General features: G+C 37.1%; 1 protein-coding gene across 2 annotated transcripts in view; it reads left to right on the top strand.

The window, feature by feature from the left end:
* LOC113044971 (uncharacterized) overlaps positions 1–25,249 on the top strand; it is a 123,024-nt gene that overhangs the window by 14,367 nt on the left and 83,408 nt on the right. Inside the window, exon 2 of one of the 2 annotated variants that reach the window (XM_026205027.1) lies at positions 2,043–2,166. The exons of the other annotated variant lie outside the window; for it this stretch is intronic. The gene's annotated coding sequence lies outside the window, so the exon portion shown is untranslated. The remainder of the gene's footprint in view (positions 1–2,042; positions 2,167–25,249) is intronic. 2 annotated transcript variants of the gene reach the window in all.

The following is a 25,249-nucleotide window of genomic DNA, read 5'->3' as shown; positions in this document are numbered from 1 at the left end:
GTATTTTATAATAAAATTCAGTTTTTCTAAAATAAAAAAAGAACAAGTAATCTTATAGTTTACAGTGAAAAGTCATAAATTGACATTTCCAGAATTGTAAAATTGGTTTTGTATATTAGGGCTTTATGTGTCATATATGTTACCTGTGTTTTTTAGTTGTTGTTTTATTAACATTATATCAGTTAATGAAATATACAGTTTTTAGATGTAAAATAAAGTTCATTCCATATGTTGCTACCACATTTTTATGCTCAGGTCTGACAACCACAGCTGCCTAGTAGTACTGTACTGTTTTCTTTTTATAGCATGTATACAATATACATTTTTGGTGATAAAAGTGATTTTTGGAAAAAAAAAAAAAATCATAGAATCTTAAATTACTGCAGTGGGATTATGTGCAGTATAATGGCATATTGATTTGATCATTTTTTTTTTTTTACATGATTAAAACTGACCATTGTTTAAAACTGTTCTTAGAATGTTATGTTTAATGCTTTATGGATATTTTTTTTTTTAAAACTTATATAACAATTAGGAGGATTTTTATTATTATTTTATAACACTATATTTGTAAAAGGCATTCGAACAAATGAAGAGTTTTTTTTTTAAAGGTTTAATAAAAATATACTTTTCATGAAATACATTCACAGCGCTAATAATATAAGTATTCAAATTTTTCAAGGTCTGACAGTTCCTATGTGTACAGCCCAGGGTTGTTTAGAGGTTAGAAAGGTATGTCTGATATTCGCCCTCGAGCCTATTCATAGCCGTTATTGAGCAGCGGAGGATTGATCAAGACTAACAGCTCTTACGGTGTCCCTTTTTCCCGGTCCTACCTTTTACCTTTCATTCTTTTCTTTTTAGTTACCGATTTCTTCTTTTTTTGTCTGATTGTCACCAGCTCTGCATCTCCTTTCATAACTGGTCTCTGGACACGCATTCACATTCATCTTATTATCCGCATCATTTCTGAATAGTCTAAAAGCCTAACTTTCCTTTTTCTGCGTAATATTCCTTTCAGTAGTTTAGTACCGGTACTCAAAGTAATTACCCAGGACCATCTTCATCTATCTTTCACTCTTTTTCATCAGGCTTCACTCTATCGTAACCTTTGATCTGCCGATTAAACTGGGTCTGTCGTTTCATCACATTGCTATCGAGTGGTTTATTTTCGTTTGCGTATCGGTTCTCACGAAAACTCCCTCCAGGCCTGTGCTGCCAACACGCCTCAAGGCCAAAGAAAAGAGAAATAAAAGCTAATTTCTGCCTGATTCATCATGTGAAGATTGCCCTGCATTTATTGATAATTGCTTTTTTCCGTTTAAAAGGATGGCGTAAAAATGTCAATCGAGTAAACTCTGAGAAATGCAGCTGTCGCTGCAATTAACTTCTCGCTTTCCTTAATGAAAGGATAAATCCACTGGCAAATCTCTCGGGTCTTTACACACATCTATTCATGTCTCTGTCAGTGGCATAAAGCCGACCCGTGTGGTGAAAAATAGGACTATCTGTAGCTCGTGCCAAAAGTAGCATTCATCTTCGCAGTTTGATGTCGCTTCAACTTTGCCCTCTCAGCTTTATGCCCATTGACTTTAAAGCATAGCCGCTCTGTCACCGCTTCCTGTCGATGTGCCTCTGCTTATCTTCCTCCCTTAAAATGTTGCTGCTTTCCCACACTTCAGCTCTGAGCTTCCTTTTTCGTCACAGAGGGACGTCTTCCTGCCCTTGTCTCTAACCTTCAACAAACATACAGCCAGGCAAACAGAAGTTCGAGTATGAATGCTTTTTGTCGTGAGTAGCCTAAAGTTCACATTTTCAGAGTTGCACGCCACACTCGATCAATTGCTAATGTCACTGGACAGAGAGCGAAAGGGTCCTTGGAGGATCGATCACCTCATTGATTGGGTTTTCTTTTCATCACGCCATGAACACACACTCACTGGTTAAACCTGATAAATCAGACACTTGGCAAATGTCGATCAGTCATAGTTTTTTAGTTAACCCATTGATCAAAGCTCAAGACTTTATGGCTCTCATTTCAGCAAAGCTGTTCTGCCTGTATCGGACAGTGTCTGGTGAGGTTCAATACTCTGTGGCCGGAGTGATTCGTAATAGACAGCGGTGTTACTCCAGAGATGTCTGCTGTACTTGAGGGCCAGGGTTGAGGTAAGCTTTTTGGTGCCTGACAGTTAATCATTTTCAGACTGGCATTCAGAATTGTTCCTGACCTAAATTTGCAGGTTTTTGGACCAAGTGGGGATCAAACCAAATTTGTATGCATTAAAATGATGTTTGTGCCCATCCTCTTACCTGGAGGAGAATATAAATCAGCTGTTATGTTGAGGTGATTGGCATTAATGCATTCTTAATGTGGTCACGCTACCACAATACACTGAAAAATAGTTGGTGTAGAAACAGTTTTCAACCAATAAATGGCCAGTTATTAAAACTGGTACTATTTATACAATGTTGTCTAAATAAAAAAAAAATCTAAATTTAAGTCGTAATATGTCGAGAATAAAGTCTAAATATTATGAGACTAAAATATTATTAAATTCTCAAAATATATGACTTTAATCTCGTAATCTTCGAAAAGAAAAAACAAATTCAACGTGGCACTAAAAAGCCGTCGTATAAATGTAATATATAGCAAATGTAAAAATGATATCAATTCAAACTGTATATTATAGTGTTATAATTCACCTGTAGGATTTCAAATGATAGGTCTCACTTTTTAGAGTTTTACTTTTCATTTATTTAGACAAAATAAGTACTACAAACAGTACTAGTTTTAATAATTTAATTTATTGGTCATAAATAATTATTGACTTATTGTATCAGATAGTATTTTAAAATCAGTGCTTCCTTCAAATCTGTTGTAAAAATATGGTATAAAAGTTTTTTTTTCTCACTCACTAGCAATGCCATTTTTCAGCAACATTGTGAAGAAAAAACAAAACAGACACTGTCATATTAAGTATTTAGAGTAATCTTTATTTTTCTTCAAATTTTAAACAAAGTTTACAATATAATTTGGTTTACTGGGATGAAATACCTGTTTTATATATATATATATAACAAAATGTTAGAGATTTGGGCTTTTTACCAGAATTTGGCATTTTGTCTGATATGCAAAGGCATTTTCATACCATTTCATTTTTCAGTTCTATTACTGGAACTGAAAGTACTTGAGATTTGACGTAAATTATGATAATTCATGGATCCTGCTCATCATGACTGTCTCTGCTCCAGTCAGACCCGATTGCCCCTCACTGCCACAGCTGATATCAGTAGATTTACATTTCTCTGAAGGATTGCACAAGCCCTGAAGTCACAAACTAAACTATAATGTTGCGTTGTGTTGCTTATATCCATCACTAAATCCCATATGCATGGTGGCTTGCTATGCGGCATCATAATGTTTTGATCTAGCACAGGTGGTGACAAGTCTTGACACCTAGTGCATGTGAGTGCTTCTCCGATCATCTTTTATGCACCACTTTTCCCTAAAACAGAGTGTAACTGCCTTATCTTCTCTCTCTTTAGTGCAGCGGCCAACTCATACAGTGGGCATCTCGCCACTTTCCCTTAGACACACGGACACTGGGTAGCTGTCTGTCCAGAAAGAATGGAACACTATTTTGGGAGCTTTTAGGTCACCATCTCTGGCAAAGTTGTGTGGGTTTAGGGCACCTTCTATATGGAGCACATCCCTGACTGCAGGAGTTCTGGGTTGATAACAGTTTAGCTCTTGGCCTGAACATGCTGATCTAAGCCTGATTTCTAGTATCTCCTCTAAGGAATAGGGTTGTTGTTCAGTCAAGGGAACTTTCAAAGCATCGATCAGTTTACTTACCGGGACCTGAGGTTGTGCACCTGGAGGGAACCCAAAGCCAGTGGAGGATGTTCTCGCTTCAACTGTCACCTCTGGCGCTTCTGACTCGAGAGTCGGAGATGGAGTGAGTGAGAAAAATTGTTTGTGTGTACATGCGCATATACATGCTGCCCAAACATTAAACTCCAACTGGTTAATGGAGAGTACTTGGTTTAACAAAGTTAAGTAAAGTGTACACCACTACTAGACTTGCTGTCCTTTGATGTTTTAAGCAGAGATTATTGCCTCCACTTATTACTGCCCCCCCCCATAAAAAATAATATTGTTATTATTATTATAAGCATGTTTCTTAAATTACTTTTGTCATTACATTAACACCAATAAAAATAATCTTTATTCAAATAGCACATAATAATTATTATCATTACAATTGAAATTATCTTCATGATATCACTTTTTGTCATAATTTTACAAACAAGATGTAATAGTATTGGTATTATTAATAATTATATTTTTGGTATTAAAATAACTGATAATTGATTGTCAACAAAATATAATAATATTCATAATAGTTATTATTAAAATAACTATTATTATGATTATTATTAAAATTTAATGTAAAATTAAATGTATTCATTTAGCAGACACTTTTATCCAAAGCGACTTACTGTGCATTCAGGCTATCAATTTTTACCTATCATATTTTCTGGGGGAATTGAATCCCCAACCTTGCGCTTGATAACACAATGCTCTACCAAATGAGCTTCCGGAACACTAAAAAAAAAAAAGAAGAAGAAAAAAAATTCACAGTACTATTATAAGCATGTTTCTAAAATTATTTTAAATGGTTGTTAAAATAATAATAAAATACTGATACTGCATGTTGTTTATTGGTAAAGGTTGTAGTGCACAGTGGTCAGTGTGTAAGTTTGTTTGAGAATTAATTTCAGGAACATAACAGTTTTTGCATTAGTTAAAAAAAAAAAAAAAAAAAAAAACTAGTTGAAACTATTTTCTATGGTAATTTGCATTTATGGCAGACATGCTGAAAGCTTATCCTGTATTGAACTTCATTTGCATTGTATTTCTACAGTACCTGGAGCATCCATGACTATGCAAAGCGAGGGCTTTAATTTATGATTGCATAACCTGCGCTGTCTTCTACACTTGTCCATGCCCCTTTGCTTCATTCAAACAGTGTTCTTCTTCCTTCAGTTTCTTTCGAACTCTTTATCTGTCTGCCCTTGCTAAAGTCATACATCCCTTCACCCGATTTAATTTCAAATCAAGTTCAGCTTTATTGGCATGATGGGAAATGAACACAGTTAGCTAAGGGGAATGAAAGAGCACGCTTTTACACACACTCGTAACTTTCATTCCATCCATCTCTCTTTCTTTTTGGTCTCTCTGTGTCCCTTCCAGACACACACACACATACTGTAGAAAACCTCACTCTCACGCCTGAATGATTTTCCTTCCTCGTTCTCTCTGCTCCGTTCCTTCTATGTGGGAAAAAATGGGCTCTGCGCGGCTGCAGTAGATATAAACTAATGACCGCCTGATTAATTCATTAGCCTGGCACTCTCCTTACTCTTTCATGTGAGCAAACCCATTTACCCATCGCTAACTCAATCCCAAAAAAGAGCACAGTTTTGTTTCATTCGGTGAAGTTTTTCCTGTTGAAACTAGAAAACTAGCCAAGACCAATGGAAGGGCTCTTTTAAAAACCATAAATAATCATCAACGATCTCTGATTTAGATATTTAACACAGGAAAAATCTGCCTTAAATTTTTGTAAAACTCCAAAAACTTCCCTTCTTATACACATACGTATCTATACATTGAATAAACAATGGCGTTTGTTCATTTTAATTTAAATGATGACTGCACATGGTTGTTATGACATAAAATACTTTTATTATACATTTATGCTTTTCTTAAATAAGTTAACTTGATGCAGTTCCACTGAGGAGCACATGGGTATGAAACACAATAAAAACACTGAAACGTTAAAAAGTAATTGCTTCAGTAAATTTGTTTTGGTCTTACGTTTCCTTTTGTTATCACTTTCGGTTTGGTTTAGGGCAGTGTTTCTCACCTTAGGGTTAGGAGTTGTACTCTCTAACCACTAGGCCATGACTCCCCACAACTAAGCAAATAAAACGTAATGATATAAATAAAAGCATTATTCTTATGTTAGACAATGTAGTTCCTCAGAAATGGTTGTGGTTGCCTATTCGACAGCTCCAGATACGTTGACGCGTACGCTTTTTTAGAACCGTCAACTTGACATCATTCACCATAATAATCAATAAGTATTCAAAGATATATATATGCGTATAACTTGCTGTTGTAGACGCACACAGTAAACTTGTACTCATCGACCATTCCAAAAACGAGGGATGGCTCATTTATCGAGGCCCATAGAAACATTTGCTAAATAAGGCATCAAAATATACTGTATATATCTAAGGTTGCAACAAAGCGGTTGCCAAGAGGTTTTATAATAATCTTTTTTTCAGCCATGAATTATTTGCTACATGCTAGTTGGCTGCAGGTCATACAAGATGACATATTTTGAGAGTAAAAAAATTGATAAAAAAATTTGTAGTGCAGGATGAATAATCAATATTTTTGGTCCATTTTCCAGGAAGTTTTTAAATTCATTTTTCTAGTTTTATAAAGGTTTTCCCTTTTCCAGTGCTTTAGCAGTACACATGCATTAGCTCTAAAGCTAACAGACATAACCTACAAAACAATCATTTTACACATAGGTATTCTTAAAAGTAAACTTTTAGAAAAAAAAGTATATACTTCATTCTTTTTTCCCCATCACCTCTTGTATGTCAAGTTATGAATCTCGGAATCTAATATCAAGGCTCATTATGATTTCATGTGTTATTTATTTTCCAGCTGGGAAAGTTCACATAAGAGAGCTAGTTTCTCTGATACATCGTTCTAAAAAAAACATCCCTTGCTAATTTAATGAGCCTCATTTCACCTTCCTGCTGTGAGACAGAGCACCGTGATCTGATTGGCCATTTGGCTACCTGCTGACTCGTGATTGGTTGGGGGCATTAGCATGCACGAGAGTCACTTAGCTGTGTCGCCAGGGTCAGAAGTTGAGGGGTGAGGGAGTATACCAAAAGTCACTCATGCTTCCTAATGGAGGAACGACTCTTAGTGCGGGATGGTATGACGGAAACACACCACATGCCCTGAAGGAGGAAAAAAGAGGAGCTGAAGCTTGCAGAGATTAGGACAGCCTGGAAGACACAGAGCGAGAAAGCGAGACCAAGGAAGAGCGGTTTAAAGAAAACACTAGGCTCAGCAAAGCAAAGCAAAAACTTGCGGAAGCCAGAGAATGAAAAAAAAAAAAAGAAAAACCAAAGGATCCCTAGAGCTGGTCTTAGTCTGGAAGAGAGAGATAGAGCGCAGCAGATGGGTGAGAGTGATAGAGGGACAGATGGATAATTAGATAGATAGATGAACGCTGAGAGATGGCAATGCCGAGATCAAGATGAAAGTTAGTCCAGCGGGGGCTCTGGTAGGGGGGTTTGTTCAAGTGGGCTATAATGCTGGCTGTCAGTGAAAGGAGGCCTGCATTGGTTTAGCAGACCGGGACGGTTCTGTTCCTGACACACGTACCGGGCTATTTTTAATAGAATTAAGCTTGTCTCGTTATCAGTGAAGCGGCGAGCAAAGAGTGAGGAGAGATTGAAACAGCGATTTCCAATTTGAGATTGTGTCCCACACATCTCCCTGCACTGAGATAACATCGACGAATCAGCCACCATCACCATCTCTCTCTCTCTCTCTCTCTCTCTCTCTGCTCTCACGCCGTAGCTCTCTCACAATCTTTTGCTCTCTTTAACTTCCCTGGCCTTAATTTGTTCCTCTTTCTAATCCCCCTCTTCTCTTCCTGGCTCGTTGCATTCAGAGTTGAACTTCCATAACTCTTTATAATTTATAATTTTCTTCGATTTTTCTCCATCTCTTGCCCCTTCAATCCTCTCGGTTCTGCTTTAGGTGTAATTCAGCCTCCGACTGTCTCTGAAATCAAACCGTTCGTGAATCAATCTGCATGTTTGTTCTTTTCACGTTTGCTAATCTGTGGCAGTTTTCTTCTCTTTCCTTCCTACTCTCGCTCATTCTCTTTGTTCGTTTCCGTCGCCCTTACTTTCACTCGCGTCCCCTATTTATTTCCACCCCCTCCACCTCTTCCTCTCTCAGGCTCAGCTTCCCTTTATCTGTGTCTCTTATAATTTCTCTGACTGCATGCTTGTGAGAGTCGAGGCCCGACTGGTTCCTCTCTCCCCAGCATGTAAAACATTGGTTTTCTGTGTAGAATAATGGCGTGTCCTTCCATTAACGCACTTTGAAGAAGTTCCAAACATTGAGGCTTTGCCATGAGAGGCCTTTTAATAAGTGACGTTAGCTGTGCTGCTGTGGTACACCGGTGTGCTTCTTTTAAATACGATTCTTTTATTTCTCTTCTTAGCTTAGCTCTTGCTAGACTGGAATGAAACTATGATGGGAGCTGACACAAGCTGTCACAGACTAGTGGGTTATTATTGAAATTGGATTAAAAACAAACATGCATGCATATGTAATACAACGCCTCTTTTTCACATTTCAGAATAAGAGTCATCAAAAGTATGACACAAAAACAAATGTAAGTGACTTAAATAGTAATGAGATTAAGGTTATCTAAATTTAATTTTAAATGTCATTGCACACTGAGTCCAAAATTTTCACACGTAAAAAAATAAATACGACCTCGCGTTGTGTCAATCATGTAAACTGGCTCCAAAACTTTTTTACGTCATAAAAAAGAATCAGGATCAGGTTTCAATTTCTGCGTGTTCACATCCGTAGCAAAAGCATTTTGATAGGAAAGGAGGACGAATATGGAAAAAAACTAAAACAAAATTTTTTTATTTCAGTAAAAGAAGATGCATATGTTTGCATAGAACAGTAAAGTTCACATGCCAACTTGAAATAAATAAAGTTTATTTTTTTTTATTCTAGTCTTATACAGACATTCTTATAACTTAAATATCATCAACACTAACTTCTTAAGCCCGTAGGATAATCTAAAGGTCTTTAAAGTGAGAAACATTCATTCAGGTGTGCCCAAACTGGTACTGCACATGCTCTCTTTTCAAACAAATTGCTCTGAACAGGCCATAGCAGTCACTCTTTCCTTATTGAAAGTGACATACTGTGTGAAGCGACAAAATAACAGCCAATCAGTAAATATATGATGTACAGCTATGTGGAGCGAGACTTCAAGTCAATAGATTTCACTCACTGTGGATGGAGCTAGTCAGCAAAAATAAAAACCAAGTGATGGACAGAATCTCTCATCGAGAGTCACATGTTGCAGTCATTGCTGGTTAGGACAAAACTGAGATTGCCATGAATGAGAAAGGATTTATCGCTTTTCACTTTATCGCGTCACCCTTTGTTAAAAATTGCTTTAAAGTTCTGTCTCTGCATGTAGTGAGTCTCTGATCCCAAATATTAGTACACGAAGATTTGGTGGCCTATTGGTTAAAGATCTTGGATTAAACGGCTTCAAGTCCGATCCCAAGGAATGAGCCATGAACCATTACCATTATGTCCTTGAGCAAGATAAGGGTTAGTATTACTTATTTATGTTTGATTTACAAATTATTTGAGTTTTTGTTAGTTTTCACACTATAATTTTTTTTATAATATAATATAATATAATATAATATAATATAATATAATATAATATAATATAATATAATATAATATAATATAATATAATATAATATAATTACTTAAATTAAACTTTAAATGGGAACAAACAAAGATCCAAAGAACAAACAAACTTATTTTTAGAAAGTTGGCAACATTTCCCATTTTCATTTAGTTGTTTTGATGTAACTATAACTGAATTAAAAATGAATGAAATCTATAGGACATAAAAAAAAAGAAATAAAAAAAATTCAAAATGACAAAAACTAGTCAACAACATTATTTTAACTTTAACTAAAAAAAAAGAACCTATAAAAATAAAAACTAATTCAAAATAGTAACAAAAACTATTATAAAAACTAAATAAAACAAAAACCGAAAAAGTATTTCGATGAAACTAAAATAACACTGGAATTGTCTGATTTCAGCATTTTTATAGTAAAATCTGGGTTTAATGATAGTACATTTCACACCACAAAAACAAAAAAGTTATTTGTGGACATTTTTAATTTAATTTAATTTAATTTAATTTAATTTAATTTAATTTAATTTAATTTAATTTAATTTAATTTAATTTAATTAAAACTTTGAAAACATTTTCAGAAGCATGCCTCTATCTTCAGGGTTTATTCTGCATTGTGTACTTTGTGAAAATGATGCTGCCAGATACAGTTGTATTCGTTCCCTGCCGAGTCTCTGCATGTTAGTTTTGTGTTAACCCTCTGCCTGAGGTGATCGCTGATCTATCCACACCAGCTGGATGATGCTCCAGCAGAACCTCCACACCCTCCAGCGGCCACGGCCTGGCCCTTATGCTCATCCAGCCAGCCCAAGGGGAAGCTAAGGAAGGGTGAATAATCTGCTGCTACTAAAGCCCACCTAAGGGCTCTTTGGAAAAGAAGAAGAGGGGAGGATAATCGGGCCTGGAGGTGTGGAGGAGCATGGCCAAATCTCCTTCACTGTGTATTCACACATGTATCGTGTCAACACACACACTCTCTTAATTATGAACACTAACTGTTTGCTAATAAGACATGTGCGTGCATGCTTAGACACCATCAAAATCGGCATGATTGGAAGAAGGAAACTGCGCATAAACACACAAGCAAACATGCAAACACGTAGTGGCACTCAGAGATGTGCTCACACGTGTGCAGTCTGTCAATATCTCACCATGTTCTTGTGAGAATCATGAATATTCTAGCATCACGAGAGGTGCGAGAAACATTCAAAAGTCTTGTGGAAAGGTATGATTCATATTTTTGAGTCACAGGCAGCATATGATGTTCATTTTGGTCTGCGTGTACCTGTGGAGACATCGTAAAGGGGTCCTCAGGGGGGAGATGCAACCGTTCTTAAATTAAAAATATACAGTTATTAGACAAAATGATAATTCTGTTATCATTTACTTAGTCTCAAACGCTGTGTGGCTGGTGATTTCTAATGGAAAGTTTAACGGAAAGTTTTCAAAAAGCATCGTAAAAAGTTGACCATGATTCATCATGCCCAATATTCTTATTCTTTTGAAGTCATATGATGTTATTGAGTGAATTATGCTAAAATGTTGGTCATAAGACAAACAAAAAACAATGATGTTAGTACATATGTCTTTTATTTATTCCAGAGCTCTGCAGATAATAAGATTTATCATGTGTCCATCAAACAAAGCTATATTGTATAGCTTCAGATGACTTGGACTATAAAATATCACTTATGTGAACTTTTTTAATGATTTTTTTTTAGTTGACGTCACACTTGCATTGCAGTGCTATTTTAGGATGTACTGTCGTATTTTCTAATATTTAAAATCAGTTTCTATTTTCATTTTCATTTGGTTTAAGTTAGTAATTTTGATGTGGTTTTGTCACTTTTATTAAGTTTTGTTTCTGTTTGATTTAAATTGAACATTAACTTTATATTTCAATTTTTTTAGTTGTAGTACTTTTACTATTTTATCTTATTTGAATTTGTTATTTTATTATAACATTTGTTATTTTTTTGTATTTTAATTTTCAAGTTTTTCATCTAATATTTTATTGAATTTAATATGGCTGCATATTAGCCAAAAAACAATATAGCCAAGAACTATAATCGTATTTTGTTTCATAGAATAAGAATGATGACCGGTAGGTTTTATAGTGAATCTCCTGTTCCCATGTTGACCTTATTTTGCAATGTGAAAGTAAGCTATTTACTGTGAATGTAAGAAATCTGATTCATTAGCCAGAATAACTAGAGGACTAAGAAAGATCAGTAAACGGTAAAACATTTTTGCTTTACGAACCATTGTGTTTATGATAATGAATTACCAGTTTGAAATAAGAAGTTGAGTTTCTAATGCACCAAGTTCTAGAGAATTGAGCTTAAAGTAGTTTAATCTATAGCATCAGGGCTGTGAAACTTTGGTTCTAACTGTAAGCTTTATTTTTTAGAGTGTTGTGCAGAGCACAGCTCCACTCTGGCCACTTAAAGCCTGCAGGATAACTCATCAGCTTCCGCTTACATCTATTTCCCCTACTTCAATGAACACGCAGTCCTTTACATCCTACTTGACTCGCTCTCTTTCTGCTACATCTCCTTCTTTACTCCACTCCTTTGTCTCTCTCCATTCCCCTCTCTTCTTATCCATCCTTCCCTCCCTCGCTCCCTCCATCCATCTCTGTTGTGCAGAGCTGTTTAATCAGACTCAGGAATATCTAAAGCCTTTTCCAATTAATACGCCCCCTTCATTTAGAAATCTTGGCGGCACCAACTTCCTTGACTTACAAAAAGGTTTAATCCACTCGGCCTCCAAGGACCATAGGGGAAAGGGGAGAAGTTAAATGAAAAATGCTGCTTTTTTAGCTTCCTTCCTTTTTCCACTTTGAAAACCCAAGTGCCTGTGTGTATTTTTAAAGCCGGTTTCATTTCAATGCAGACAGCGAACTCTCTCTCGCACAAACCTACTCCATTACAGCAGAGGTTTCGGGGGCTCAGGTTTATATTATACGTGCACAGCTGATGATGAAGAGTGAGTAGGTGTGCATGTGGGGCAGAGAAATTGTTTTGTGTTTGCAGGGTGTGCTCGGCAGTATCATGCAATTGGTTCTCTCTTTGGCACCAAGGAAAAAGGTTTGTGTAGGCGGAGATGAATGTTTTAACTGTTTGGAAATCAGCGAGGCCCAAAACAACACTGGACGCTATTGACTTTCGTTCTATGGACTTTTCTTCAGAATTTATTCTTTTGTGTTCCACAGAATATAAAAAAATAAATCATTCAGCTTTGGAGGTCTATGGATTCTTTAGTCCTTTCTTTTCCTGTCATTGTGCTTCAAATTTAGTAGTCTAATGTATTGAGTAATCAAATAACATAGCACACAAAGACCTTCTAATTTTTGCCCATGACCTTGGTCTTGCCGAGAGCTCTGCTCTCAAATTACACACTTTCTCTCCCTTTCCTTTTTATAATTTAAGAGTTCTCACAGTTTCATGAATTAAAATTCCTTCTCAATCAATCTACTTAACCACAAACTTCCTCACAGATAGGCATTTGAGAGTAAATTACCCTCTTTTTTCCCTTGCGGTTGTGACCCTGACAGCAACTTTTTGTATGCAAGACTCACGCTTTGGATGCCACTGGCTGCAAGGCTGTTGCGAGGCAGAGGGGACATGTTAAACAAAGGTAATTGAATGTAAAATGTGCTAATTGTTGCTAACTTCAGGCATTACCGCTTTATTTTCTTGAGTCTTGAGTTCCTTTGCTCCCTAAGGTAAGAAGAAGACCTTTGGCCAGCTATGTGCTACCAGTGCAAGGCCAAAGGTTCACACTCACGCTGACTTTGGGCCTTGGCCTCGAACTTACTCGTTAACTCTGAAAGATTTAGAAATGTTATTACCGGGTGTCAGTGAAATCCAGTTTCTTGCTGTGACCACATGGTGTGAAAGCTTTTGCTTTTGTACAGATTAATCTCAGCAGCCCTGCTGGCCATCTGTCTATCAGACATTATAAAGGCTTCACTACAATTACAGAGCTCACCACGATCATGTAACACAGAGATGTCTGAAAATGTCATATGAGGGCAAATGGAGCGGTGCGGAGGGGAAACGAATGGTCCCGTTCGGAGCAATAGTGGGTTTTTGGAAAGTTGGTTGACTGCTGTTTCCTACACTTCTAGATCACTTAGATCACCACTGGATCTCAGGCACAAGATATGATGGCTGCTGGTGATGGGTGCTGATTTCCCTCTTTGTGCATATATAACCAATCGTAAAGAAGAGGTATCCAGTCAGCTTTCAGTATTGCATTAATATGTCATCAAACACGCTTGTGGCGATGAAATCAAAGATATTGCAGAAATTAAAGGGATAGGTCATCCAAAAATGAAAATTCTGTCATTAATCGCTCACCCTCATGGTATTCCAAACCCATAAGATGTTCATCTTCGGAACACAAGTTTTGATATTTTTGATGGAATCTGAGAGCTTTCTGACCTTTCCAAAGACAGCAAGGATCCTTACACGATCAAGTTCAGGAAAAGTAGCAAGGGCATAGGCATCACCAGGGCATTTTTAGGGGGGTTATAGCACTGATTTTATGATTAGCTCCATATACTGTACCCAAATTTATATGAAAACGGCGGCAGACTTTGATCGGCTCCTCCCCGTCTTTCAGCAAGTTATTCAATCTGCAGACCGAGGGACAGAGGAGGGCAAAATCCTGGAACCCCCCCAAATAACAAATTTGTTAAACAAGTTTTTTTTTTTTTTTTTTTTTAATAAGTCTGTTATGCTCACTAAGGATGAATTTATTTAAACTATGACACAACTTAGAGCTCAGTGCAACCAGTTTGAGATGCAGTTAGTTATAGTTGTCTTAAAACTAGCCCTGGTTGAAAACATCCGTTCCATCCCATCTGTCTTTTGATTTAACACTTTTTGCTATTTCGCTTTCCCCGAACAGTGTCAGCTTTTCCTCAAATCCCACTCACAAAACAGACCAATTCTAACAATTTTGTCTGCCACTCCAGCTTCACACTAAGACACACCAATCATTTTTTAATGTTTACAAGCCGGATTAATTATACACATCCTAGTTTCCTGAGCTCTTTCTCCATCGGCCCAAAAGGTCAGATCTTGTCCCCTCAAAGCCAGCATCTAGGGTTTATGTTAATTACATTTTAATGGGATTATTGTGTTGTTGTCTATAATGGCATTAAAAATATTGACCTTTTCACTCCAGAAATCTCGAAAAATCATGTAATATTGTCTTCATTAGTATTTTTTAATTAGTATTTAATTAGTATTATTTATACACCTTGATGGTGCTTGATATTAGATTAAAAAGAAAATTAGTGTTGTTGCTCATCCCTAGTTAATGGGCTGGAGTGGAGCTAAAGTGTGATTACAGCAATAAACATAAAGGCCAAATGAGCAAATACAACTGGATTTGTGTTGAAAGTGAAAATATGACTGTACTTGAGAGATTAATAAAGTGAGAGAGCTGGGACTGGCAGTGATGCAATAGAGGAGCCTCTTTGGTCTTCGTTTGCGAGTGGTCGTTTCCCTTTTCTTAAGCTAGATTCCACCAATTACATCCATGTCACTGTGCGTCCTCAATTCCAAATGTAACCGGAGCCTTCGGGGCACTTCTGTCTGTCACCCCCTTATTCATCTCTGAATCTCTGTCTATGTGCCTACCCTGCTTCTTTCACTTCTCCTCCATTTCCTCTGCCTCTGTCGTCTGAGTCTCGTAAACAAACACACACACAGAGTCCACAATAACACACAGAAACCAACACTCATATACGCTAGCCCACCCTTGTCTCTCTCTCCAGGACTCCAGGGTCTCCATTCATCTCTTCCCTCTCTCATTTGTGATGGTTCCGCTGTTTGCCTGTCCGTTTCCCTCCCTCCCCCTCCATCTTTCCACCAGACTAGGGTGGCACTGCTATGGCTGTTTGCTGAGATGGAGATAAGGACTGGCACTATTGATGGCTCCTTGCGTGACAGCAAAGACAGAGGTGCTCTATTATTAGTGAGGACAATAACAACAACAGTGGAAGCCGTAATTGAATGAGAAGCGCCCACGGCAATGCGACCTGATGACAGGGACTGAGAGATCAGACGCGTGCGAAATCAAATGCTGCTTTGAGGGGACAAGATCTGACCTTTTGGGGCGATGGTGGAAGAGCTCAGGAAAATAGGACGCTTATAATTAGTCCGGCTTGTAAACATTAAAAAAATGATTGGTGTGTCTTAGTGTGAAGCTGAAGTGGCAGACAAAATTATTAGAATTGGTTTGTGAGTAGGATTTGAGGAAAAGCAGACACCTTTTGAGGGAAGCAAATAGCAGAAAGTGTTAAATCAGAAGACAGATGGGATGGAACGTATGTTTTATAATATCAACCGGGGCCAGTTTTAGACAACTAAAACCTCAAACTGGTTGCACTGAGCTCTAAACTGTGTCATAGTTTAAATAAATTAATTCTTAGTGGGCATAAGAGACTTATTTATAAAACACTAGATAGATAGATAGATAGATAGATAGATAGATAGATAGATAGATAGATAGATAGATAGATAAATTAAAATGCATTAAATCAAAAAAGTTTAGAAATTCAATGAGCAAAGCGAACAGAATAGTGTTTTGGGAACCTGTTTAACTGATACTCTTTTTTTAATAAACCATAATATCAGTAATATGTGAAATATAGCCCACATACTTGTTTTTTTATTAGGGGACATCTATTGTAATAAAAACTGCATCATATTGCCAGAAATCAATATGTGCATTGAACAGATGAGAGAAAAAGGTGAGAGGAAAGCAAGGTGTTCGTGAGACGACATAAAGTTGGAAGGTAAAAGCTTTATGGAGGAGTCCTATTACTATACTATTATGAGGAAGATGGAGATGTTAACAGAGTTTGCGGAAGAGGTCAGGTAATACAGAAAGAGGGACAGAGTGTTTAATATTGATGGCAATGTGATAATGCGTGTTGTTTAAGTGCGGTTGAGAAAAAGAAAAGAAGAAGACTAGCCATTACTTTGGACTGGATACTGTTGGATGAAAGAATTATTGAAATGATGGTGGGAAAAAAATCCTAGGCTTTTGGCAGGTTGGCACGTAACATCTCTGTCATTAAATGATTCACAACCATGTTACGGCGAGATGGCCTTCTCTCGCTCATTTTTATAACACCCATGTTCTCTGCTAAAATGCTTTTTTTTTATTAAAAGTTCCTCTTGCCTTGAGGAGAGAGAAGAAATGAAGTGCATGCAAAGGAGGAGTGGGAGAAAGAATGAGTGAGTTTATGGCTTATTTGCCAACGCAATGGCGTGTGTGTCTCAAGGCAATGTCTGTTTGTGATCTGTACTCGCTGTGATGAATCTTGGGTATTGTAGTTTTAACGGATGAGTCCCATCATTTCTTCATCAGGGTCACAACGCCACTTATAGCCAGCACTCGAAGAATCTGCTTCTCCAACAAAAACACTTATCCTTCATCCCTACATCAGGCACTTAAGAGTCAGATCTTAATTTTTGCAGAAACCTGGGCAAAATATTAGAGAGCCCAAGTGAGCAGAGAGAGGGAATAAAAGAAAACCTTTTCATGTTATTGCATCCACTCCTCCATCTTCAAAAACGGAGAAATAAAAAATGCAATTAAGTGAATAAAATGAGAGCATTTTATGCTTCGCCTTCCCTATGGTAAACATTCGGGTTTGGATCAATTAGCACGCGTTAATTAGCAAAGAGGGTTCCGTCTCTATATCTTTCCATTGTTCGTTTACGTTTTTTAATTAATGGGTTTTGAAGTAAAAATCATAAAAGTTTTAATTGTTTTCTTGTTTTATATTTAGGAAGAGAAGATCAGAGAGTTAATTATAAAATGGCTTTAAAGTATGATGGATTTAGAGTTTTAATTAAAGATGAATTTATTAGGACTAGCCTAACTGTTGGTTCACATGTGACACAATCGTCCTTTCCTTCCACTCACTTCCTCTTACCACTTTTCCTCTTTCTCCTTCGCCTGACTGTTGTTTCTGTCATGTTTTGTAGTGTAGTGGATATTAGAATGCGGGAGCTGAGGAACAGGAAGGGCGGAGGGTTCAGTCACTCAACAGGATTGCAGAGATTGAATTAGTGAGCTTAGAAGCAGTGGAGTTTCACGAGACGTTCTCCTTTCTGCCTCCAGCAGTCTCTCAGTACCTCCTGCGGTTCCCCCCTGTCATTTCCTTCATAGATCTCATTCTTTCCTCCTCACTTTTCACTTCTTCTCAGCCAAAAATGAAATTCTGTCTTCATTTACACACCCTCGTGAATTTAGAAACCTGGTTGACTTTTTCTTTTGTGTTGTCTCTTAACACAAAATAGTTATTTACATCAGGCTGTCAAGCTTCTCTTTACCATTTTCAATGTTTTTCTGAATAAAGTCTGTTCCTTGGACGCAACTTTCATGATGCTTTCATGATGCCTGACAACCCTGAATATATAAATACTAATATGTTAGTTAAAGGGGTCATATGACGTTGCTAAAAAGAACATTATTTTGTGTATTTGGTGTAATGCAATGTGTTTATGTGGTTTAAGGTAAAAACTTTATTTTCCACGTATTGTACATTATTGTTGCTCCTCTATGCCCCGCCTTTCTAAAACATGTAGATTTTTACAAAGCGAGATGTATGCTGATTGGCCAGCTATCCAGTGCATTGTGATTGGCCGTGTGATGGAAATGTTATGGGTCTTAACATACTGTTATGCCGTGTGCCAGCTCGACAAGACAAAAACAATAAAACACATTATAAACGAGGTATTTGTTGCATCCACTGGGGACATAATTACTGATTATAGTAACTTTTACTGTCTTTTTATGTGTTGCTTTGCGTATCATGCTGCATAAACATAAAACCATGTTTGTACAGTATGTGTGATTGGAGGAATGAAAAGCAACAAGCTCTACTCTACACTGCTCAAAACTCGCGTTTGAATCATCAGTGGCAAATTCTTTAAATATGAAAATGTATTTACAGTCTGTGAGTCAGAAGCACCAGACTGTCCTTGCAAAGTTGGAATTGCCCCACATTATAGAAACAGACACCAGCATTGTAGGCTACTCTCACAGGAAAAAGTCCTTGTCCTCCGTCAAATGTGCAGGGCATGTTTGAACGAGCCATTTTAGGTAGGCTTGGTTGACTAAACTTTTATAAAGAATATCTCTTTGGGTTTGAAACTGTAGTCTTTGCAACTTTACATATCTTCTTCATGCACCAAGAGCTTGTAACACTCCAAAGAGAAAGGAAAAATGTAAATAGCACCATATGCCCCAAAAGTATAATGTATAAAGCTTTATGCATTTGTTTACATTTCCATAAAAGTTGTATTTTTTATTTACACATATAACCCACAAATATATATATATATATACACATTTATAATTTGTTTTTATACATTTCATAATTTATATATAATACATTCTTAAATAAATAATAGAATACAATGTAAAAAAAAATTGTAATAGGTATAAGATTTAAGTCAATCACATGAATTTAGAAATTCACTGAGAATTGAGATAGCAGTAATAGTATTACAAATATTACAATTATTACAAGTATTACAAAAATGTCCATTTTCATTGTAGGTCATGGAAGAGAAGCAGATTGACCGTTCTTCTGAACATTTCCTTTTGTGCTCCACAAAAGATTGATAATCATATAATTTTGGAATGACATGACGTTGAAAAAAAAAGAATTCTCCCTCTTACTTTTAAACTCTAATGAATTTTCTCTACCGCACTGCTCTTTTAGTCTCTGTGATGTATCTGCTGCTTCCTAGTTTCTGCCACACTGCCTCAGTCTCTTTCTATCTTCTCTTTCTCTTCCGGAGAAGCTTTTTGTAGCTGTGGTAAATTAGGCTGAAGTGATTAGCTCATTTTGATTACAGTGCTTTGCTTATTTTGTTGGCAGATGCCCTTAACCATGGAGACACTTTGTAGGTTACATCTTTACACGTGCCCTGCTTCCACAGCTGGGGATTTCACCAGAGAAATTCAGGTTAATTGCTCAGATCACAGATCTGCGTCTTCAGCATGAGCCTAATACTTACTTCTCTACTTACACCAGCCAGAATTCTTTTTTTCATTTGCAATTAGTTTTTGTTATCTTATTTGCGTAGAGTTTTTCTTCCCTTTTTGGCTTGATTATATGTTTACATAACTTTTTAACCTTGTTTTAAACATAATGAGCTGAAAACTGCTGTTTTATCTTCTCTGAGATTAATTATGTTTTATAGTTATATTCTTAATGCTAATAGGGGTCAGAGTCTAATGCAGTGGATTATATAAAAGCTGACCGGGGCTAGTTGTCACACTTTTTATTCTAGATAATATTTCTCAGGATGTTTTTTTAAAGTAATTATTATTATTTTTATTTATTTTTGTGCATAAGCCTTAAAGTTTGGACTACAAAATAGCTTTTGAACATATCTACTGTTTTTTAAATATACAGTTCATTCAGTTCAAATTGACCTTTTGTGACAACATGCCCCAACAGATAAACTTGTTTTTACACTACACTGTCACAAACACTGCTAAATTTAAACAATAAAATGGAAACCTAATATACTTAATGAAACAGCAAAAATTAATATGAACCAAGAAACCCCAAAAGCCATAGCAAAAATAAAATGGTACCGAAATTAGAATAAAATTGACAAAACATTTTCTCATTGGATTTGAACAACCTTCTAGTTGTCTCTGTGATAACTTGCCTTGGTCTCCAGTACTCATATGCCACTTTTCCACCATATGGTATGGTTTGGTTCACTTTCGGGATTTTTCCACTGGGTACAGTAACTGGTTCCTCGGTTGAGGTTCCAAGTGAAGTGTACCATTACCAAAACGTGTGACGTGTAAACCCAGCAGATCAGTGATTGGCTGGAGAGAGTTGTCTCTACCTGTGTCACTGAGGCCCCGCCCACACGGAGACACGTTTTGTTGTATGTGCATACCTTTTGTATCGTATAGGTGTTTCATCCACACAGATCCGGCATTTTGGGAGAGTGAAACGCTATTTACTTCAAACCGAATCCCAGGGTGAAACTGAAATCTGAAAACGCAGTTCGTCTTGACAGCAAATCCATATGTTTTATGAAATGATGATGTCCTCAGCCCACGTCTCACCCCTAGTCCTACACCGCTACGTTACGTAACAGCAACAAAAACATGAACAAACACTGAACGATTTTTATTAACTACCTGTAACATTAACATAGATTAATAAATGTATTGTTCCATGTTCATTTGTCAAATTCTTCTTCTCTGTGGCAGAGTTACAGCGCCACATACTGGTCTGCAAATATACTACATTGTTTCGTGTCGGTCGCACCTTTTTTTAACAACCAAAAAAATGGCTGTTTCGTGGTCTGTTGAGAGAGTACAGACGTTCTTTTCGTTGATAGCAGAGAAGCGGATCCAGTGAGAGCTCGATGGGGTTGCGCGGAATGAAAACGTTTTTCAGAAGTCGTAACAATAATAACCTGAATAATCCCGCCCACCCTGAAGTGAAAATAAACTGCAGTGGAAACACAAACTGTGCCGAGCCTAGCCGTGCTGTACTGAGCGGTGCCGAGCCGAGTCGTACCACGCAGAGGAAAAGGGCCAACAGAGGCCCTACACAGTCTGCTAGGGCCGCTCAGAATCCATAATGTAAACCGCTCACAGTTTCAGTTACACTCTCAGTAGCATTTAAAGTGGCAGTTCAGCTCCTTCATCCTTAGTGACAAGTATTTGGGGAGCAGACTCTCTACTCGCACAACTCCCAATGCAATACGATGCAATATCTTTCTCATATTATTTCATTCCCCCCACACATCTTTGTTTTACGGTGGGAACAGAAGGCTGTGTGTGTCTGTACAAGCAGCACGGGGGAGCTTGAGAAGAGAAATTGTTCCGAATTGTAGTTCGTAGCTGCTATTTTTCTTACATTTCTTGGGTGATGGGAATCGAGTTGTGTTTAATCACCAGACCACTGAGAATGGAAAGATCGCATGAGCACCAAGGTAAATGAGGTGGCCTGACGTTTTTCTCTGTCTTTCTGCAAACGCTCTCTGTTTTCTTTGGAATGACAGTGAAAAGGGAGATTACGTCTTATCAGCTGCCAGTCTCATCTCTCTATCTTTTTTTTTTTTACTTCGCTTCATCGCCTGGCACGTGCTTGCTCTCCTTATCTGTTTATCCTTAAACCTCTAATCTTCATTTCCTTTCTCTTGCTCATAGCATTAATGTCTTTTCTTGCTCCAATCTTGATTTCTTTTGATTTTGTCCTCTCTCTTACTTTCTCTCTGGCTTTCTCCTGCACCGTTCTGTGCATCTCATGGCTCCCATCTTTCTGTCTTTTGCTTTCTCTATCTCTTTATCTGTCTGTTTCCATCTGTGTACCTTCTGCTGAGCACATTGTGTATTCATTCAGCATAGGCATTGGTAAAAGAAATGTCTGCACACATCAAAGTCCCTGTCTGTCGCCTCTGTACCTTCAGTCCAGCTCATAATGGTAAACCCAACAAAAATTTACAGAAAGAAAAAGTATAGCGATATGATAGCTTTCCTGGGATCTAGGCCAGGTATGTTATTTATTGAAAGTCCCTTTAGAGGGATTGTGTGGATTGGATCATACAAAAAAAAACAATAAAGAAAACAAACATTTTGAGTTCTTGTCAAAATTGGTTTATCCTTCCTTTGTAGAAACATTGACCTTTTACAGATTTTCAATTAAGGAGAGAGCAGCTTCCGCAAGGTTTTGTTTCAATATTTCATTATTTGCAATTCAGTGTAATTCGTGGCAATTCTACTCTAATTTGTAAAGTCTTGCAAGTATTGTGCAATCTGATATTCAGGAAGCAGCTTTAAACTTCACTATATCTTCAACTACTTAGAGGGCAGTTTATTTTAAAAGATATTGTACTATATTGTAAAACAAGGGTTTTACGTGTCTCAAGTTACAAAATACATCTTCTAATATATATAATATATAATAATAAATATATATATATATATATATATATATATATATATATATATATATATATATATATATAGTATTAAACAGCAGTTATTAACTAAATATTTTGTCATTAAAAAGTTAAAACCTCTCTTCTAAATTTGTGACCAGGTTTGGGTTCATATACAAAGTCTGGAAAATATTTATACTTTAGCTAGCATTTGGTGCTAGTTATGAAATCAGCTTTTATTCTATGAAAGTATACTTTACTGCAGAATTTTACTTGTCAAGTCAAGTAACATTTATTTCCCTGACAAAAATTACCCATGGTTTTAAATGAAGCCATAAAAACATGGTTACTATATTTAATTGATGGTTGTAACAATAAATTAACCATGGTTTTGCTTCACTAACCATAGTTTAACCATGGTATTTGTTGTACAATTGTGGTTATACAAGTGGTAATCAGTACGCCAAAAAACCTGGTTTCTAAACTACACACAAGAGTTTATATAGCGATTTGTACAAAACAGATTGTTTCAAAGCAGCTTTGCTAAAGCTTTTTCTGATTCTATAATAAACAAACAATGCTGTCAGTGCTGGAAAATTCTTCAATTAGGAAACTAGAAATTGAGTTATAATTACTTACATTACAGTGTCATTATTCATCTCAGTTCATTTGGCTTATTCTGTGTTTTCCTTCAATAGTGTCAAGTACAGTTAAATCCATATAATTTACTCAATATTAATTATCTTTAAATTGTCTTTCATGTTTTAATCACAACACAAATTTAGAAATGAGATGAAACTGATACTGTGTTAAAAACTTTTGTGGCATTTGTTTGTTTATTTATGAGTCTACCAGGCCAAAAGTACAACATAGTTAAATAAACACTCTCATATGTCTTTGCATTTTGATTGACATGATAAGATTAACATACTCTGTCGAAACTTTTGTGTAGATGTAAGGACAAAAAGAGGTAGAGTAAGAAAAAAAGTATGTTTCAAGGAGAAAAAGATCTCTGATCTAAGTGAGAACCTGAAAAGGTGGAGAAAGAGCCGAAACCAAAGGAATAAAGGTGCAAAAAAGTACAAATGAGAGAGGGAGAGTAAAGTTAGAGACAGATAAGTACAGAGTTGGATGGAAGGGAAAGGAAGGGTGTGAGAGATTGATGAGAGAGAGTGAGAAACTAATTCTCACTTCACTCTGGGCTGGAAGATTAAGGAAGATTAGAGAGATAGAGCAACGGCGGTAGAGATGGAGTGATAACTTTTACTGCGTGCCATAGAGAGAGATCTTTGAATGGCTAATACCCCGAGAGAGGGAGAGATGGAATATATGAGTGATAAAGAGATGGAGGGATGGATCTAGAGAAGTAGAGAAAAGCTGACTCCAAAGACTCTTAATGGCAGCGCTCTACTAAAAAGAAGCGATACCCTACTCGCTATAATGCCCTTATTGATATGCGCATGGAGAGAGAAGGGTCTAAACAAAGCTCTCATGTCGCCCATCCAAAAGATATTGCCATAAGCCTGCAGAATACCTGTCCGAGCGGGCGAGAGCACACACACATTAAAATTAAAGGGGGGACCATCAAAAGGAACGGCAGAGTCAATGCATTATGTGGGATTATTGGGTAAGCTTCTCCGCAGTAATGGATGTGGCTTTATAAACAAGAAAAAGCGAAGGAAGGCTAAACAAAGCACAGGGATTTCAGGAAAATAGGACGTGATCTCTGTGCTCCCAAGGTGGGGAATCTCCTCATCAAAGAGCGCTTAGTTGTGCGGTTCGCGGTACACATCCTGCCACGTGACTGCCAGACACTATATCTCTTATCAACCGCGGCCCTTTGTTCTTGAACACGACCTTGATCGGTCAGAATTAGTCGCTCTACGTTGAGAGGAGATGAGAAAATGATGAGGAGGAGGAGGACACTGTCTGGACGTCTACGGCAGAGTTACTACATCTCGATGAAGCCAAGTCAGACGACGCAAAGATGACTCCTAGAAAACGACCCTGAAATACGAAATACAACTAAGCACGAAGCTGCGCTAACTAAGGCCGCCGTGGTATTGCTAAACCCCAATGCTGAATTACTGTTGCAGAAGGTTGTGGGAAAGTATATCAGCTTAACTTGCACAGCAGAGCTCGACATAAAAATTAATCTATCCTCCACAAAACTCCATACAAGCGCTGCTCGGCTCCCATATAGGTCTTTAAATCTCTATCAAAATAACTCAATAAAAACGCTACGCTAACCAAAGAAACAGAACGGCACTTTATTGAGCCGTACGCTTGGGTTGTGCAGAGCAACATCAAGCAAATGCATGTCAGCTCGACTTAAAAAAAAAAGAACAAGTCAAGCTCTGCACAATGTATTATATGTGTCCCCAAATAAAACTACTAAAGATGTAAAAGCATCCAAATAAAACCATCAGGCTATTAGAATGACTCATAACATAGTTCATTGCAAAGTACATCAGCAGTAACACACAGCACGCCCAAGCCTTCCCCGAGGCTAAGTACACGTAAATTAATACATCAAAATATAGCGACAACGAGCGAGCCGGATCATTCCACAAACTTACATCTGTGCAAACAAATCAAAAGAGCTTTTACCTTCAAAAGAGCTTTTACTTAAATGTGGGATTATTGATTGTGTGTGCAGGTTTTATTCATCAAACCCTATTATTTTTCTTTCTATTTTTTTCTGTG

The sequence above is a fragment of the Carassius auratus genome, chromosome 27 (assembly GCF_003368295.1).
Source record: "Carassius auratus strain Wakin chromosome 27, ASM336829v1, whole genome shotgun sequence".
NCBI classification, from domain to species: Eukaryota; Metazoa; Chordata; class Actinopteri; order Cypriniformes; family Cyprinidae; genus Carassius; species Carassius auratus.
This window is presented reverse-complemented; position numbering and strand designations above follow the sequence as displayed.